This window comes from Pongo abelii, chromosome 21 (genome assembly GCF_028885655.2).
Source record: "Pongo abelii isolate AG06213 chromosome 21, NHGRI_mPonAbe1-v2.0_pri, whole genome shotgun sequence".
Classification (NCBI taxonomy): Eukaryota; Metazoa; Chordata; class Mammalia; order Primates; family Hominidae; genus Pongo; species Pongo abelii.
Genome location: NC_072006.2, coordinates 49,017,514 through 49,037,417, shown reverse-complemented (window position 1 = coordinate 49,037,417; position 19,904 = coordinate 49,017,514). Strand labels below are relative to the sequence as shown.

Sequence of the window (19,904 nt, the reverse complement as noted above, 5' to 3'; positions counted from 1 at the left end):
ATCCTTTTCAAAGTCAGAAAACTGATCAAGAGGAGAAGGAGTCATTTGTGCATTTTCAGTCAGGTCGAGTTGGAACTCAGGCCTCTCAGCCCTCCTCAGCCAGCCAAGATCCAGTCCCTTCTCAGGGCTCCTTCCACACCCGGGAGTGGGAGAGTCGCCATTTATGGTTTTAATTTTTAAAAACGGTATCATGCTTTCACGAGTTACAAATGCTTGTCCAGTTATACTAGCTGGCATTTCCTGAGCACATGCCACATTCCAGATGCCGTGCTAGGATTTCACATATGTTACCTTATACAATCCTTGAAGCAAACCTCTAAGAAAGGTTCTGTCGCCATTCCCACTTTACAGATGAAGAAATTAGGTAATTCCCCCAAGGTCAGACAGCTAGCAAGTGGCAGAGCTGGTTTCCTTGAGTCTAACATCCTCATAACACTGTATATGCTATGTGCACCCATGGTGGCAATTTTGGGAAAATGCAGAGAAAGCACACCAAAAGAAAATTAAAATGTCTCAAATTCTATAATCCAAAAGTAGAATGCTTCACCACTAGGGCTATTTCTCTCTAGGGGGTGTGTGCACGTGCACGTGCACGCACACACAACACATATTTAAACCAAAGCAGGGTCATGCTGTAATACTAGTTTGTAAGCTGAAGCTACCATTTAAAAGTCACCCTAAAAGGACCTTCACAGGCCAGTCTCCACAGGGATACTCTGATTTCTAGGATCAGGTCTAGAACTGCGTGCAAGTCTTCTGTCAACAGACTTGGCAAGGCAGACCTAGGGACAGCACGGGGCAGCCCACCCTAATAGCCATGGTTCATTTTTATCCCTGCTTTCTGCTCCCGTTCTTATAGAAAATAAATAAATAAATTTGAAAACTGACAGACCTCCCCAGGATTTTATTCTATGCCTGGCCCTGCATTTAAATGCAAGAAGCAGAAGGCTTGTGAGCTATAAATAGCCCAGGCCTCTTCTGAACAGTGGCGGGGAGAATTTGTAGGTTCTGTCTCCCTCCAACCTGGTGACCTGGATTACTTCCTTCCTGCAGCGGCTGCTTTCTTCACTGCCTCCTCTGTCCATCCTTCATGGAGCAGAGCAAGTCCTCTCTGCAGATGTTTAGTGAGCACCTCCACTGGGCCAGGCCCTAGGTGCTGGGCACAAGGACTTGAGTGAGACACTAGTATTGTCACAGCCTGGAGTGGCAGCGGGTAAACATAGACGCGGACATTCACAAGTGAGAATCATATCTGTTGTGGGACCCCAAGGAGAGCTCCCCAGCTCTGGGAATCAGGAGAGGCTTCCTGGAAGAGAGGATGCTGGAGTTGAAAAATGGAAGGAGGATAGAGGAGCCTGGGGAGGAGGTAGCCTGGGAGGAGGGGTCTATGGGACCACAGGTGTCATGCTTGGCACAGTGCCTGGCCAGAGCATGCCTTCATTATTATTGGGCAAATCATATGTTTTTTAAGAGTGTGTCCTGCGTTCCTTTAGTGGCTCCGTGGCCTGTAATCCAGTGATCTTGGCTAAGAAGGACACTCAGCATTTTGCTAGTCCATGACTCTCAACCTCCGCTGCATGTGCCTTTCGTCAGCAGCCAGGATCCTGATCCCCAACCCAGACCACTCAATTAAAAATCGGGCATGCAGCCTGGACTCTGTTGCTTCACAACCTCCCAGGCGATTCTGATGTTCAACCACTTTTGGGATTCTCTGTGCTGATCCAGTGTCCCACCTGGGGACCACAGCTCAGTTCCCATCCCAGTCTCCCTGCTGGGTAGGAGTTTATTCTCCCTTGGGTGCCTCTAGCAACAGGAAAGAGAGCTCACAATCTCCCCATTCCGTTGACAGGCAGCTCAACTGTGGAAAATCCTTCTTCTCCCTGGGCCCATTAATCTTCACATGTTGGGCTGGGCACAGTGGCTCGTCTCATGACTGTAATCCCAGCACTTTGGAAAGCTGAGGTGGCAAGAGGATTGCTTGAGGCCAGGAGTCCCAGCCCAGGCTGGGCAACATAGCAAGACCCCCATCTCTATAATAAATAAAAATCAGCCAGATGTGGTGGCGTGTGCTTATAGTCCTAGCTGCTCAGGAGGCTGAGGTACGACAATTGCTGAGCCCAGAAGTTTAAGGTTAAAGTGAGCTGCGATTGTGTCATAGCACTCCAACCTGGACAACAGCAAGGCCCTATCTCTCAAAAAAAATAAGATATTCTCATATCGTGATGACGGGCGTATCACGAGGTCAGGAGATCGAGACCGTCCTCGCTAACATGGTGAAACCCTGTCTCTACTAAAAATGCAAAATATTAGCCGGGTGTGGTGACGGGCACCTGCCGTCCCAGCTACTAAGGAGACCGAGGCAGGAGAATGGCATGAACCAGGAGGCAGAGCTTGCCGTGAGCCGAGATCGCGCCACTGCACTCCAGCCTGGGTGACAGAGACTCAGCCTCAAAAAAAAAAAAATAATAAAAAGAAACTCTCATACTGTGATGATACTGGTAAGTAACATTTGTACAGACCTTTGTTGTACACAAAATACTCTCTTGATTTGGGAGGTAAAAAATATAGAGATTTTAAATTCAGACAGACCTGGGTTTAAACCACCCTCTCCCTTTTTTTCTTCTACCCTGTTAGCTGTGTCTTTACACACATGACATAACCTTGCTGTGTCTCGATGTCCTCATTTGTAAATAGAGACAATAACAGTGCTTAGGCCTCAGGTTATTGGAAGGCTTATGACATTAAGTATGGTTGGGCGCAGTGCAGCCATAAGGCATTCGCTTCATAGTAATTTATTATTACTGTTCTGTAAGACATTTTCACGGTAAATTCAACATCCAAGACATTTTTATTGAGTGCTTCATACATGCCCAGCCCTGCTCCAGTTGATGGGGTACATTGTGAAAAAGATATTACTAAATGGCAATCATTTTTATCAGCATCATCAGTATCATTTTTTTTAAGTGGGTAGTAAAATCACCCACTTAAAAAATTATTTTTAGAGACAGGGTCTTTCTCTGTCACCCAGATTTTAGTGCAGTGGTGTGATCATAGCTCACTGCAGCCTTGAATTCCTGGGCTCAAACCTCAGCCTCCCAAGTAGCTTGTACAACAGGCACAAGCCACCTCGACTGGCTAATTTTCAAAATTTTTTTAGAGACAGGGTCTTGCTATGTTGCCCAGGCTGGTCTCGAACTCCTGGGCTGAAATGATCCTCCTGCTTTGGCCTCCCAAACTGCTGGGATTGTAAGTATGGTCCACTGCACCCGCCTCCTGTCTCCTCTTCATGGTCAACTTTATTTATCAAGCAAATTTAATTTCTAGTAGCCCCTGACAGTGGAAAAACTAAAGTTGGGAGTCAAGAGACCAAGTTCTAGCCCAGCACTGCCCAATAGACGTTTCTGCAATGATGAAAATATTCTGTGCCTGCACTGTGCGGTACTGTAGCCGCTAGTCACAGGTGGCTACTCAGCACTTGAAGTGTGATCTGTGCAACTGAGGACTGAATTCTTAATTTTTTTTTAAAGTTTAAGTGTTCACATGTGGCTAATGGCTACTCTGGATGTGCTGAGCTGTGAGACCTTGAGCAAGTTTCTTCCCCTGTCTGGGAATATGAAGAAATGCCATTGGAGAAGCCGGAAGAGAATGTCTGGAATAGAGACTGAGGTCTGGAGCCAGCTAGATGTGTGGTTAATTTCAATTCTGCCAGATACCACCTCTGTGACCCTGGGCAAGTTACTTAAACTTTCTGTGCCTCAGTTTCCTAGTTTGTAAAGGGATCCTAATTATAATCACCTCACAGGACTAAAATGAGGTTTAAATGAGATACGATTCTACAAGTGCCTTATTCCCGATAGGCTCTTGACAAATTGTATAGAAGTGGTTTTAGCTGGTATTGCAGACACTTGTGTTCCCCTATTGCATCTTTGGAAAACTATGAAAATTCTTGTTTTTGTTATAAATGCTTACAAAATGCTTACTTTTAGGGCTGGAGTTTATAACCTTGAACCTCTTGAAATTATGCTCAAGTTGTATCATTGTGCATCTCTATTTTTTTTTTTTTTTTCCTGGAGAAAACCAAAACTTTTCTCTGGGGAAAAGCAGCTCCCAGCAGATTTTCAAAGGAGTCCAAAAGGTTTAGGAACTCTGGGAGGGGAGGAAACTGGTGTTCATGGTGCATGTGGAACAGGACAGGGTGTGATCAGCAAGCCAGTGGACTTTGGCTCCAGACGGCCGGTGTTCCTGTCCCAGCCCTGCCACCTCCAGGCTGCGTAAACTCTGTTGAACCTCAGCTTCCCTATCTGTAAAATGGGTATAATATAAGACATATTTCACAGATTGTTGTGCGGATTAGGTAAAAAATCCATGTTAATTGAGTAGCATAGCACCTGTCACCCGTGCCCAATGAATGCTAGCTGCTTTTATCATCACATTGTCATTGTCATTATCATCATCGCCACCATCTCTTCCATCAGTTGTATGCCAGCTTGGTGTGAGGTGTGTCAGTTTTTCAGTCTGCCCTCTCCTCCTGCCCCATCATCTCAAACCTCATCTCACACCACTCCCCCCTTGCTCTGTCTGCTTCAGCCACTCTCGTCTCCTTCGAACATACCAGACATGTCTGCCACGGGCCTTTATGTTTCTGTTCCCTGTGTTGGGAATGCTTTCTCTGATCACTCTGTTTCAGAGAGAAACACCCATCCCTGCCCTCATTGCCTTCTAGCATCCTCTGTATCTTTCTGTATTTGTCTGGCTTGATGTTTGCTTGCCTCTCCTAGCATGGAGATTCAGGAGGACAGTTCGTTTTTCCTTGTTTTGTTTCCTTCTCTAGGTCCAGTGCCTAGAACAGTGCTGGACCTGTAGAAAGTGCTCAAAAAAATACTTTGTGAGTGAATGAGTGAATGAAGGAATGAATCTCATCTAGTCTGAGACAGGCTCCTGTAGGGCTCCCAAACTTCACATGATGTCTCTTGTGTAATATTTTCAATCAACAAATAATCTCTGAACCTTCCTTTCTGCCAGCTTAGGCCTTAGGTTCCAGGGATAGAAAGATGAGTGAGAGCATCCCAGTTCTTGAGGAATGCACAGGCATGTGGGGTGACCATGGTACAGTTCTCTTCTAAGCACTTAGACTATAGTTGTAACTACAGAATTATGCTGCCGTCCTGTCTGCTGTCTGTCTTCCACCCTAGACTAGAAGAGCTCAATGGGTGAGGACCCCCATCTGTCTTGTTCAATGCTGCATCCTCGGCACTAGTATGAAGGCTGGCACGTATATGTAAATGGAGTGCATGAATGAACAAATACAGGGTGCAGCAGGATAGGGACTAGCAGAGAGGTCTGTGGATGTACCAAGGAGGGGTGACTGGCCCTGCCTGGGGAAGGATGGGATGGGGCTGTGAGAGATTCACATGGGAGGTGAGGAACCTTCTGTCTCTTGCCTCGACTCTCACTTGGCCAACCATGGGAGCAGTTTGGGAATGATGGTGGGGGTGTGGTTCCCCTCCCTCAGAGGCTGGGTGGCCCTTCCATATTTCCGCTTCTGCCTGAGCTGCTGTCCTTGGAGTTAAAAATAGGGAAGGATGGGAGCACAAGGACATGCTGTCCTCTGCCACTGAGCAGGGATTCTGCTACCTCTTCTCAAAGGGGGCTGTAGGGCAGCAGGTTTGAGAAGCCAGAAGCTTAAAGAATTATCCCTTCCTGCCCCCTTGAGGACAGGCACAGACTTCTCTTTGCCCAGTGTGGCATGACTCTGAATGAGCTGTGTGGAATGTCACAGCTGGAAGGGCTCTCTGGGGTAGGCGGACATCTGGCAGGAAGCCCATCACCCTCCAGGCCTGGGATCTTGGCAGACAACACCAATCAATCAAGGCCCCCTTTCCTGGGACCATGGCAGGCATCACCAATCAATCATGGCATCCTTTTCTGCCAAGTCCAGGCACAGTCTAAGAATTCTTAGCACAGGGTATTTCAGGCAACAGCTACCAGAGTTGGCAAAAAAAAAAAAAAGAAAGAAAGAAAACCTATGTATCATCCCCAATCTAGTCCACTTCTCTCATGGTGGGAAAACTGAAGCTCAAGAGAGGAGCAGAAAGTTGTCTGATGTCACACCGGAAGTCAGTAGTGGAGCTGGGACAAGACCCAGGAGTTCTCACTCCCTGCCAAGGCTTTTTCTTTTTCTATCCCCTGTTGCATCCTCTTTTCTGCAGGAACTAAGATTTGCAGGTTTGTGTATGCGAAAGAATGGCTTTTAGGCTAGGCATGGTAAGTAGTTCATGCTTGTAATCCGAGCTCTTTGGAAGGCCAAGGCAGGAGGATCCGTTGAGCCCAGGAGTTGGAGACCAGCTTGGGCAACATGGCAAGACCCTGTCTCTATAAAAAATAAAGTAATTAGCTAGGCTTGGTGGTGTGCACCTGTAGTACCGGCTGAGATGGGAGGATCACTTGAGCCTGGGAAGTCAAGGCTGCAGTGAGCTGTGATTGTGCCACTGCACTCCAGCCTGGGTGACAGCCTGTCTCTTAAAAAACAAAAGAAGAAAAAAAGAAGAAGAATGGCTTTTAATCCAGGGATTGCAGGCTCCCAAACTTTATGCAACATACTGTGTGTATGTGCTGACAGGTCCTTTTCTAAGAGAGAGTAGCTTTTATCCACTCCCAAGAGGCTCCTTGAACAATGAAGAAGGCAAAGAAATCAGAAAAGAGTGAATGGAATGGGCTAGAATCTTGCTACTCAATGTGTGGGCCACAGACCAGCAGCATTGACCTCACCTAGGAGTTGTGAGAAGTGCTGAATCTCAGGCCCCACCTGAGACCTGCTGAATTAGAATCTGCATTTTAACAAGATTCCTGTGTGATCCATTTGCACATTAAAGTTGAGAAGCCATGAGCTGGAATTCCTTCAGCCTTTGGTGTCTGTGTGGAGGACCTGCTGAGTGCCAGCCAGTGTCCCTGCCCTCATTTGAGAGAGAGAAAAGCAACCAAGGGAGGTGCCTTAGCCAAGGTGGGGCCCAGCTTCTCTGCAGCTCTGCTAAGGCCAAATCAAGGAAGAGATTTGTTTAAACTGCTTCAAGATAAAGGATAGCGCTGCTCATCCAAGGAGTAGGAGACCCAGTGTGCATTAAGCATGTATGTGGGAGGTTCTTGAGAAGCCTTAGTGGACACTGGGTTAGCTGCTATCCTGCAGAACAGTCTGGAGAGAGACGGATTTTAAGCAGTTGTGGGACGTGGATGAGCCAAGCTGGAGCAACAGCTGCCTAAGGCCAACATCACTACAGCCTCAGTGCTGAGAACAGCTAGTCCAAGGTGGGTTTGCTCTGGTGAGTGCTGGTGCCAGGTGGTTTCAGGTGGTCTTAACTAAGCCTTGCTAGCTCTAGTCTTGCAGGCTCTGGAGGAAGCTGGCCATCTGTTGATTGAGGAAGGTGGTGATGGGGAGCCTGAGGCTTGCCCTGGTGGGACTGAAAGGAAGGAATTCCCTCATTTCCAACCCCACCCATCCCCTACATCCCTGCTCCCCATGTACCCACTGCATGTTTTCATCTGTGGGCCTTTGTGGGGATACATGTGCACATGTGTTATCTGAAGATGACATCTGAGGGGCCAGACTGTACAACTTGGTCTTGTCTGGCCTTTGCAGCAGGTTTTCCACACTGCTTCTGGCTCAGAGGGAGCCTCCCTGCCTATGGGCTCCTTGACCCTCTTGGGGTCAGTGTAGAATAGGGTTAACAGCCTGGCCTGGGAGATGAGATGAAGTGGAAGGAGATTTATATAAGCTTTATTGAGATATAATTCATATACCATACAGTTTACTAGTTTAAAGTGAACAATTCAGTGGATTTTAATATTTAATTTATTCACAGAGTTGTGCAACCATCACCACAGTCAATTGTAGAATATTATCGTCACCCCTGTACCCGTGAGCATTCACATCCCATTTGCCCCTCCCTCTGGTCCTTGGCAACCACTGGTCTGCTTTCTAGTTCTATGGATTTACCTATCTTGGACATTTCAAATACGTAGAGTCATAGAAGAGATGATCTTTTATGACCAGCTTCTTCCATTTGCATAATGTCAAGGTTCATATATGTTGAAGCATGTATAGGTAATGCATTTTTTTTTTTTGAGACGGGGTCTCCTTGTCAACCAGGCTGGAGTGCAGTGGCGCCATCTCAGCTCACTGCAACCTCAGCCTCCTGGGTTCAAGTGATTCTCCTGCCTCAGCCTCCTGAGTAGCTAGGATTACAGACACACATCACCACAGTCCAGCTAATTTTTGTATTTTTAGTAGAGACAGTGTTTCACCATATTGGTCAGGGTGGTCTCAAACTCCCGACCTCAGGTGATCCACCCACCTTGGCCTCCCAAAGTGCTGGGATTACCGGCGTGAGCCACCATGCCCAGCCCAGTACTGCATGCTTTTCATGGCTGAATAATACTTTATTGTATGGATATACCACAGTTTGTTCATTCGTCCATGGATGAACATTCAGGCTGTGTCCACTTTTTGACTGTTAATGCTACTGTGAACATTTGTGTTCAGCTTTGTTTGGATGGAGCAGATTTGTTTTGCATTCTTCCTCTCCAACCTTTACTTGCTGTGGGACCTTGGGCAAACTGCTTCAGTTCTCAGAGCCTCAGTTTTCTGAGAGTTTCTGAGAATCAGGGACACTACTCTCTATCTCAGAGTATTGTTTATAATAGTAGCTGCAATTTACTGAGTGCCTGTATCTTACTGTGACAGTCATTGTGCACGTGTTATGTCATTGAGTTCAGTCCCACAAGGGGTATGAGAGATTTATTTCACAGTTAACATGGATCTGTGCTATCATGGGCTAATATGCTACCTTGTTGGAACAAACCATTTGGTGTCTTGAGGAGTTCTCTTTCCAGTGTTTGTGGGGAGGAGGGAGCTTCCTTGCTTCCCCTACACGTTTGGCAGCATCTCTCTGTTAGAGGCCATATTTCTTTCCCTTCCTTTTCTTTTAAAAGCTTTGAAATACACATAGAGAGAAGTGCAGCAGCTGGAAGAATTCCCTCATGGTTCCATCATTCCTCTGCCATGACACCAGCTTGTCCCAGATAGGGCTTGCCCCTTCACCCTGGGTCCCAGATGAGTTCGTGGGTTAGAACCATAGCTAAATCATCAAGTATGTTAAGTATGGCTGGGCGCGGTGGTTCACACCTGTAATCCCAGCACTTTGGGAGGCTGAGGCAGGCAGATCATTTGAGGTTAGGAGTTTGAGACCAAACTGGCCAACATGGTGAAACCCCATTTCTACTAAAAATACAAAAAGGAAAAAAAAAATTAGCCAGGCATGGTGGTGCATGCATGTAACCCCAGCTACTTGGGAGGCTAAGGCAGGAGAGTCACTTGAACCTGGGAGACAGGGGTTGCAGTGAGCCAAGGTTGTGCCACTGCACTCCAGTATAGGCCACAGAGCAAAAGTCCATCTCAGAAAAATAAAGTATGTTAAGTATGAACAAGAACTTTGTTCTGTAAGCCACTGGAATTTGGGGGTAACTTGTTATTGCAGCATAACCTAGTAAGAGCTTACTAGTACATTTAATCCTTACAACAATAGGTGGAGTGGATTCTATTATTTTTCCTGTTTTGCAGGGGAGCTTAGACTCAGATTAGTTCAGTAAGTTTATTTAGTTTACTCAGAAAGTGGCAGAGGCACGCTTCAAGTCCCAAACTCAGTTTTTCTGGCTCCAGAGCCTGTTCTCCTAAGAAGACGGAAGTACGTGGGCTGTATTTGGTGAATGATGAGTAATTCCGTGTGGATAGAACACCTGGTATGTGCATCATGGCAGACTTGTAGTATAGGTTTGGGGCAAATCCTGGAAGTCTTGAATGCTGTGTGGATTGTGTAGCTTCCCAGTGCCATATGGGGCCGTAGACTCTACCTTTTGCCCACAACCCAGTTCCTTCCAAGGCTTGTTTAGCTTGTCCCAAATGCTGATGGAAATAGCTTCCTGAGGAAAAACAGCTTTTTGTGGGACTGTGAATTGTCCTCCTTCCAATGATTGCGGAAATGCCTCTTCTTTAGAAAGTCTTTCCACATTGGCTCGAGGAGAGTAAATGACTTTCCCCTGACCACCCCTGCTCAGCATAGGACCTCCCCCACCCCAAATACATTTACTCTGCATCTGGAACTTTTTGCCTTCAGTTTTCATTTGGTTCCACATTTTCCCCTTCACTCTATCTCCGTGTTTTTATTTGTCAATATAACCTTCAGTTGTACTGGAAGGTAGTGCTTGCATGTACAATGAAATCTTCTGATTTTATTTGCAATCAAGTATAATTCAGCATTGAATCAATTCTGCTTACAACCCAGACCGTGCCTCTAACTCCAGTGCTGCATTAATTGCCCTTCTCCTCAGCTCCCATAATACTCTGTGTATATCTCTGCCCTTACATTATGCTACGCTGTAATTATTGCACAATTGCCCCTTTACTTGCCTATCTATTCTGGTAGACTGGGAGTTTCAGCAAGGTCTGGGTTTAATTCATCTATGTTATGAGTCTACAGCACAGGATCTGGCCCTGAATAGGCAATTAGTAAAGAGTTTGTTGAATGAATAATAATTACTTATCTGTTTCATGTCCCCTCCACACTCTACTACCTGTAAGTTCCTTAAGGTCAAAGACTGTATCTTATTCAAATCCCCAGAGCCAAGAACAGCATGGCATAGGAAATGAGCTCAATAAATGTATATTTTGTTGGATAAGTGAGAGTAACGTTTCCTTCCAGGGGCATAACCCTTTAGAGTTACAAAGCACATTCCATATTTATTACCCAGTTGATTCTCACAAAATCTTTCCCCTCCCTCTCTAGGGTTCTCAAATCCTTATCATGTGCCTTTTGCCCCTCTTGCTTTCACTCACTTCATCTCTGTGTCTTTATGATCTCTCCTCTTTCGTCTTCAAATCCTCTTGGAAAAAGGTCTGAGGCACTCATCCCTCCCTCCAGTGTAGAGCAGCCTAAAGGGCAAAAATTGCACTCTGGCCTGCATTGAACCAGGATCACATCCCACATGCCAGCTTTGTAATTATGGGAAGGTTCATTAACCCCTGAGCTTCAGCTTTCCCTTCTGAAAATGAAGACAATACTTACCTTCACTGGTGGTTGTAAAGATTACATGAAATGATGAGTGGTGAGCACCTCTCATAGGCTCTGGTTCAACTCGATAAATGGAAGTTCCTGACTTTATGTGGAAAGGTGATTCTTTGAGGGTGGAATTTCAGGCACCAGCAAGCCAGTGGGAAGGAATTGTGGTTTTAAAGCAACCACAGATAGGGATGCTTCGTAGTTCTAAAATCTCCCTTGTGAGCCCCACCTCTGCCCAGTCCTCTGTGCTCAGTCAGCACCATGGACAGTTCCTCCACACGCCAGTTCTTTGCTGTGGACTTGATCGCATTTTAGAGGCCTTCAGTTGCAAGTCACAACTTTATATACCACCAAGGGAGCTAAAACATGTCAGAATTTAACTCTGACTTGCCATTGGTTGCCATTCACATCTTAATTTTGGAGATGCTGAAGAAATGCTTGTCTTAGAATCAATGAAATAACGAGTTTACTAGAGATGGTATCAGTGAGCAGTTGACCATTAACCTTTAGAGAGGTTAATAATAATAGCCAGTATTTATTGAATGTCAACTGTATTCCAGGCCTTTTCTCCTCCTTCCTGTCCTGTTCTGGGTGCTGTTTGCTCTCTATACACATTCTCTTAACAAAGATTACATTTGGGGAATATAAATGTGAGCCAGATATACAGTAAATCAACAGGCTTTCCACCATCTTTTTCCTCAAAATCTTCCAATCTTTAGCCTCACTTCTTCAGAACATTGCTTCCTGCTGAATGATAGTCTAACATGTTGACCTTTCCAGTCCACACCATGGTTAAGCCACCTAAAAGGCATTTCAAATGCATACCCTGTAACCCAGCAGCTGCACTCCTAGGTATGTGCCCTGAAGAACTGCACAGAAATGGTCACCAAAAGACACATACAAGAATGTTTTTGGCAGAGCTATTTGTAATATCTCATTACTGGAGGCTACCCACCCAGATGCTCATCAGCAATAGAATAGATGAAAATTATTTTGATATATTCACACAATGTACTACAATAAGTCATGAGAATTAATGAACTGCAATGAAACAATCAACATGGATGAACCCCACAAACGTCATGTTGGGTAAAAGAAGCCAGATGCTAAAGAATATACACTAGGTGATTTTATGTAGTGAAAACTACAAAATAGGCAAAACCAGTCTGTGCTGTTAGAAGTTAGGATAATGCTACTTTTGGTGGAAAGTAACTGGAAGTGGCATGTGGGCCTTCTGTAGGGCACTGGTAATGTTCTGCTTCTTGATCTGGGTGCTGGTTCCATAGAACTTTGTAATAGTCATCAAGGTATACACTTACAACTGTGTGATATATAATTGTACAGTTTTTTTTGTGTGTATTATCCTGCAACAAACAGTTGTTTTAAAAAAGCACCTTTCTTCAGAAGAAAAGAGAATGCTAAGACTTTTGTATGCAGGATGATGGGTAAGAAATTTGAAGGGCAGCTGGTCACATGGAAGATTTGGAATAATTCATTGTGAATAGAATGTAGAGAACACTAGGGAAATGTAAATGTAAATTGGGACCGGGTCAGAAAGACAGTGTGTGTTAAATTGGAATTTATTCTGCAAGCAATGGGGTGCCATTGAAGGGTTTTAATCAAAGGGATGGTGTGTTCAGGATTGAGATTTGGGAAGCTCAGGCAGGCCACTGAGTAGAGAAGAAACTGGCAGAAGAGGACAATCTGGTGGTGTGGACACCAGTTAGCAGAGGAGGAAACTGAGCCACAGAGAGGTTGAGTAACTTTCTGAAAATCACACAACTAATAGAGTGGCTGGGGCCAGGTTTACAACCCAGGCATTCAGGCTCCATTGTCCATGCTTTTAACCATTAGGCCATGCTGCCTCCTGAAGATGCTATAGAAATAGTGAAAGGCTGTCGACTGAAAAGGAGCAGGGAGGTTAGCAATTAGGAGACTGGAATTTTTTTTTCCTGAAACAGGGTCTCTGTCACCCAGGCTGTAGTGAAGCAGCGTGATCATAGCTCACTGCAGCCTCAAACTCCTGGGCTCAAGCAATCCTCCCACCACAGCCTCCTGAGTAGCTGGGACTACAGTGTAGGCTAGTAATTTTCAAATTTTTTATAGAGGCAGGGTCTCACTGTGTTGCCCAGGCTGGTCTTGAACTCCTAGGCTCAAGCAGTCCTCCCATCTTGGCCTCCTAAAGTGTTGGGATTACAGCCATGAGCCACTGTACCCAGCCTGAATTCTAATACCAACATGGCCTTTGACTCCTGCCCCTCTTTGGGCCTCAGTTGCCCTCTGTACAATAAAGGCATTGATCTGGATGATCCCTAAGTTCCCTCCAGATGAAACCATCTCTTATTTTAAGGGAAGGCAGGTTCCTGTAGCTCCAGGGAGAAAGGGAAGGTTAGGGCCCTCACAGAAGTAATCAGGGTTGTGCTTCCTCCACCCATCCTTGGAGACACAGCCAGAAGCAACATCGGTGCCCTAGAGGCCTGAGTATCTGCAGATGGTTGTCAGCCCTTGATTTTCAGATGGACTTCAAGACCTAGACAAGGAAGGCATGTGAGGCCCAAGTCACTGGGAATAACTAGGCCAGGGAGAGGCTGACCATGGAGGAAGAAGAGGCAGCAGCCTCCAGGGTATTTATCTCAGAGATACAGGAAGAGTAGTCGCTGTGGGAAGGGGAAGCAGTGAGCCAGGGGCCTCGGTGCCTTTCGCATCCTGGTTTAAAATAACCCAGTCACCCAGAGCTCTTGTGTCTGGGGGAACTTCACAGGCTGCTCTATGGACTTGGAGTGGACACTCACACTGACCAGAATGTGGTTAGCGATTTTAGAGCCTGGGGACCTGGAACAGGTCATGGAGCCTGTCTCGGCTTGGGTCTTTTCTGCTGGAAGTCAAAGCTGGTAATGCCCATCTTCAATAAAACGTCAAAATGGGGACTGGTTGAGTTCTCTCCTTCTCCCTCCCCCCCCGCCACATCCCTGAAGTCTCATGGTTAAGAGTATATGATGATCTGTTTTCACACAGACCTGGTTTCAAGCCTAGCTCTGTCTTATCTGGTATAATCTTGGATAAGTTGCTGAACTGCTCTGAGCCTGTTTCCTTGTTGTAAAATTAGGATAATAATACTTGTCTTTCAGAGTTATGGTGGGGTTAAATTATATGTGTATATATAATTTGTACATGGGTAAATGCTAAAAACAATAGAATCTGTTTTCATAATTTATCATCGTTTTATTATCCTGTTCCTTAAGAATACTTGCTTTTGGGAGAACGTACATTAAACACATTCATATTCAAGTATAAACAGCAGAGTGAGATCTACTTGTTTTCTTTACCAGAGAGAATTTACATTTTTCTTGGGGACACATCCTAAAGCCAATTCAATTTAACACACTTTCAGCGGGGATGGGCAATGTGGGCGCTGTCCCTGGTGCTGATGAGGAATGCGCTCATGCTGTAAACACAGACATCGACTAGGTGGATGAGAACTGTGTTTCAAGGTGCTGTGGAATAGCTACGCCAAGAGAAGTGAAGATTTAAGTGCCCCTGGGACTCAAGGAGTCTGATGAGGGACGTCTTTGTCGAAGACACGGCATTTGAGTTCTGGGGTGGAGCTTGGTGAGTTTACTTTAGGGTGTATTTAAAACATGGCTTTGGAGCCAGAATAGCCTGGGTTTGAAGTCCAGCTCCACCATTAATAGTCGTGCATGTCCTTGGGAAAGTTACTTAACCTTCTCGATCCTCATTTTCTTTCTCTGTAAAGGGGGCAGTAGGTATCTCATGGTTTATTGTGAGAATTAAGTGGGATGATAACTTTGTAAAACACTTGGCATGGCATCTAGCACAATGGTAATAACCATATTAATAATAGTCAGCTTTGTTGAGGGCTGACCGTGTGTCCCAGCCCACCTAGGCCATCCTGAGGGTTATATGTTATTACATTTTTACATTGCTTGCTTGTTAACATGTAGTGCTCACATAGCCCTGAGATTCTGGTGCTTTTGTCCCTATTATATGATGAAGAAACTGAAGTACAGAGTGCCTGATAAGTTATAGGTGTTATTTAAAGCTAAACTCTGGAGGATGGTTAGAAATTTGATAGGGAAGATGAGGAAGCGAGGAAAGGAAAGGAGTGAGAACCGGGATGAGGAAGTTATTGAGGATGTACAGTATTTCTCAGGATGGAGCACTGAGGTGTCTGGCTGGGCTAAGATATAGAGACTGCGAGGGAGACCAGTAGCTGATGGGGAGGGAGTCAGAAAATGGATGCCTGGGTGCAAAAACTGAACCTAATTCAGCAGGTAGTGAAGAAACATGCTTAGGTTTTTGTTTTTGTTCTGAGATAGGATTTCACTCTGTCGCCCAGGCTGGAGTGCAACCAGCCTCAACCTCCCAAGCTCAAGCGATCCTCCTACCTCAGCCTCTCTAGTAGCTGAGACTACAGGTGCCCACCACCATGCCCGGCTAATTTTTGTATTTTTTCCTTGTAGAGGTGGGGTTTCGCTATGTTGCCCAGGCTGGTCTGAAACTCCTGGGCTCAAGTGATCCACCTGCCTGGGTCTTTCAAAGTGCTGGGATTACAGGCATGAGCCACCGCACCTGGCTAAGGTTTTAAATAAGATGATGGCATGATTGAAGCTGTGATTTATTTATGAATTTGTTTGTATTTACTTTGATTTGCATTATAGAATTAATTAAAATTCGAATGACATAGAAGCATACAAAAGAGAAATAAATTTCCTTCCCAGTGTGCTAGTTGGGTGTAAATGGGTACAACTACAGTTATGATGCAGGAGCCCACCTGTGTGAAGATTTTTGAACTTTGACTTGCTTAGGGTGCCAGCCTGTCTTAGGTCAGGTGTCCTTAAACCAGACCCTGAGACGAGATTTGTGTGGAGGCAGTAATGAAGGAAGTGCCCCCAGAACAGACCCAGGGAAGCAGAACAAGACAGGGCAGGAGGCACGCAGTGGTGTGCTCTCAGGCAGGTCCTGAAAGGGTGGCCCCAGCCCCACTGTGGGGTTACTCTGGGGGCTGCGTGAAGCCTCAGAGTTGTTCTGACCCAGGGCAGAGGAGGTGAGGGTTCATCCTCCCGTTTCATTTAGTCTTTGATGAAGGGGCAGGGCAAGGGCAGGTTAAGGGTCATACATTTCCAGACACTTCTAGCTCTGCCTGTATGGGGGCACCATGGGCTCAGTAGCCCAAAGAAAGACACCCCCACACCCCATCCCAGAAAAAGGTGCCAGGTACTGGCTGTGAGAAACCACAGCACATAGCATGCTACAGTGGGGAGGGGCTCACAGAAGTGGTAAAAAGGGGGTCTTGGAGGAGGATCACATTGTCCACTACAGTGGGTCAAGTAAGGGTCTATTTCTGGGTCCTGAAGGATGACAAGCAGAGGCTGTTCATTTCTCCCTGGCTCCTGTCAGTGTGTTTTATCAGCAGGTGCAGCACTTAGAAGCCTGTTTAACATCTTCTCAGGGGCTGCCACCTCACAAAAGGGTGTTCAATAGATGTCTGTTGAGAGAATGAAAGGGCCATGCTTCAGGGCCCGGGAGCTGGGTTGAGACCCTTGGACCTGGTTGTGAGCAGTCACTAGAGAATGGTTTAGTAAGCCACCCTGATGGATCGATGGGCTGGAGCCACACTGAGAGATCAGAGAGGGTGTGGTGGGTGACATGGTGGCCAGAGGCTGTTCTCCAAGGAAGTTAGTTGGTGAAAGAGGTGGGAGAACTAGAAGGGGCCCGAGGATGGAGGGGCAGCAGACGCAAGGCCCAGAGAGGACAAATCGGGGAGGAGGTCGTGGTGAGTGATGGACATGGATCAGCCACGGCCAGGAGAAGGACGGCCCCTTCCTTTCAGAGAGGAGGGGAGGGCCAGGCAGGGTGAAAGGTCAGGATGGTGACTATATTAGTCAGGGTTCTCTGAAGGGACAGAACTAACAGGATAGATGTGTATATAAAGGAAAGTTTATTAAGAAGTGTTGATTCACATGATTACAAGGCAAGGTCCCACATTAGGCTGTCTGCAAGCTGAGGAGCAAGGAAGCCAGTCTGAGTCCCAAAGCTGAAGAACTTGGAGTCCAGTGTTCGAGAGCAGGAAGCATCCAGAATGGGAGGAAGATGCACGCTGGGAGGCTAAGCCAGTCTAGTCCTTCCACATTCAGCCTGCTTTTATTCTGGCCATGCTGGCAGCCGATTAGATGATGCCCACCCAGATTGAGGGTGGGTCTGCCTTTCCCAGTCCACTGACTCAAATGTTAATCTCCTTTGGCAACACCCTCACAGACACACCCAGGAATGATACTTTGCATCCTTCAATCCAATCAAGTTGACACTCACTATTAACAATCACAGTGACATTTGGAAGTGAGGAAGAGCAGAACAAAGGGAGCACATCTCAGCCATGTGGGATGGATGGATCTTGGTGGGGGTAGTTGGGAAAGCATTGGAACAGTCACTTTGGAGACCGTGGCCCAGTTAGCAAGAGAGGACCCACAGAAGGGGTAGGTGGTGGAGGCTGGATGGTGGACATTGCTGTGGATGGGTCCAGTTGTGGTCCCCAGCTTGGGGAAGGTGGTGTGTCAAGGGAAAAAAATGCATTTACAAGGGTGTTGGCAAGACAGTTGGCAAGGGCAGGTGTGGGAGCATTGGAAGGTCTTTCTCCCTCTGCAGTGGTTTGGCTTTTTATGTTCGGCGCCTACTTTGTGTCCGGCACTGTGGGAAACGTCTGTCATTTAACCCTCTCAGTAGCTCCATGGGAAGATGCCGTCCAGCTTGCCCCAGGTCTCCATACCTGGGCCTTCTGACTGCAAAGCCATGCTCACCTGTGTGGGGAGCCAGGGCTGCTGTGAGGCAGATCCTAGGGCCTGGTTGGGAACTGCTTTGAGGGCTGTAGGGTGCCACACAGATGCAAGGCAAAGCTCTGGGGGACTGAGTTGTTTGTCATGCTCTGCTCCTCCCTTTTCCGGGAGAAATGTGTCAGACCCAGGTAGGTGGAGATGGATCCGGGGTGGGGGCACCTGAACAGGGCTCAGCAGAGAGGGAGGGAGCCGAGACAGGTGTGTGCTGCCTGCCTGCAGGGTGCCCAGTCATGGGTCTGTATCCCTAGTGTGGGGTGGGCGGGGTGGGGGGGTGTTTGTTCCTGCACATCTGGCAGGGACATATGTACAGTGCTCTGTCTGTGTGTGTGTGTGTGTGTGTGTGTGTGTGTACAGGGACATCTCTGAGTCTGTTTCTGAATGTGCATGTGAGTGGTTCTGTCTTTCTCTGTGTCACTATACCTGCTACACACAGAGAAATAACAGAAACAGTGGAGATAGAGGGTGGGGGGAGGCTGCAGATGCAAGCTAGGGAAAGAACAGATGATGGAATGGAGTAGAAACACAGATACAGGGGCACACACACTCTCCCATGTGTTCAGAAACACCCAGGGAGGATGTGTATACACCTACCCACTTAGCCTCAAACACACAGAGCGACAGGCATGTGGAGACCCCTGGGAACACACTCAGACCTGCATTAACACACTGTCTTTGCATGCATCTTACTGTGTGTGTGTGTGTTGCTGTGTTTTTCTGAGTGTGGGTGTCTGTGTGTCTGAATAACAAAGACACATGTGGGAGACAGAAATATGAGGCTACACGTTCTGAGAAACAGAGTGTTTGTATCTACGCATGCATGTGTGTGTGTACATGTGTGTGTGATTCTTAGAGGCAGGGAGGAAGGAGAGACCATCCTGGAGCTGGGAGGAGGAGGCAGGCCAGGAGAAGCCCTGCGGGAGGTTTGCCCTGCTCCTGTACGCAGGCCCAGCTGTCCTGTCCTCTGGCAGGAGGAGGATGACTGGGTGTGATTGGGGCTGCTTTTCCCCAGTGGGTCAATCAGCAAGCATTGAAGGATCCTGTTGGGAATCAGCCCATGTCTGGACTTCGTGGGACCATGAAAAAGATCCCACTAATGATCTACCCCACCTCTAGCTCACAGTCCCTTGAATCACTAGGTCGTGGAGCAGGGAGCAGACGCCCTCCCAGGGCTGTGTCCTGGCTCCCCGCCTTACTAGCTCTACGGGCATGGACAAGTCCTGACCTCTCCGTGCCTCCTGTTTTGGGTACTGGATGGGGGTGAACAGCAGCATCCACCTTATGGTTGGTTGTGAGGGTTAAGGCTGCTCTCAAGGCAGCCACAGTTATTAGTTGAGCTCTACAATGGTCTAGACCCTGTTCTTGGTGCTGGGGCTTCAAGAGTGAACAAAGTTCCCTGTCCTCATGGGGTTTATGGTCTTCGCAGAGGAAGCTGGCCAAAACACCAATATTGTTTAATGCATTTGGGTGGTAAGTGTTAGGAGGAAAACCAAAGCAGGAGTCAGGGCAGAGAGGGGCAGGGGGTGGGAGAAGGCTGCTGCTTTCGGGGGGCCAGGAGAGGTCAAGAAAGATCTTGGATAAGATGATGTTTGACGGCAGAATGGAAGGAGGAGTGGACGGCTGACGGGGGCCATTTAGCCTCATAAGAGCCTGTTATTCTCCCACTTGGCAGCGGTGCAAATAGAGGCACACAGAGGCTGAGTAATTTGCCTAAAGCCTCCCAGCCACTGAGATAGATATCCAGGATTTGAACCCATGCCATCTGGTTTCAGTGCAAGTAGTCCTCAATCAAGGGTGACTTTTGCTGCCTAGGGGCTATTTGGCAATGTCTGGAGATATTTTTGATTGCTGCAACTGGACTGCAGCGGGGTGGGGTGAGGGGTGCTGTTAGTATCTAGTGGGCAAAGGCCGGGGATACTGTTAGACATCCTGTGATGCACAGGGCAGC

The 19,904-nt window shown here is 47.0% G+C and overlaps 1 protein-coding gene across 2 annotated transcripts in view; it reads left to right on the top strand.

Moving 5' to 3' along the window:
- RIMS4 (regulating synaptic membrane exocytosis 4) overlaps positions 1 to 19,904 on the top strand; it is a 60,421-nt gene that overhangs the window by 19,357 nt on the left and 21,160 nt on the right. The window lies entirely within an intron of this gene.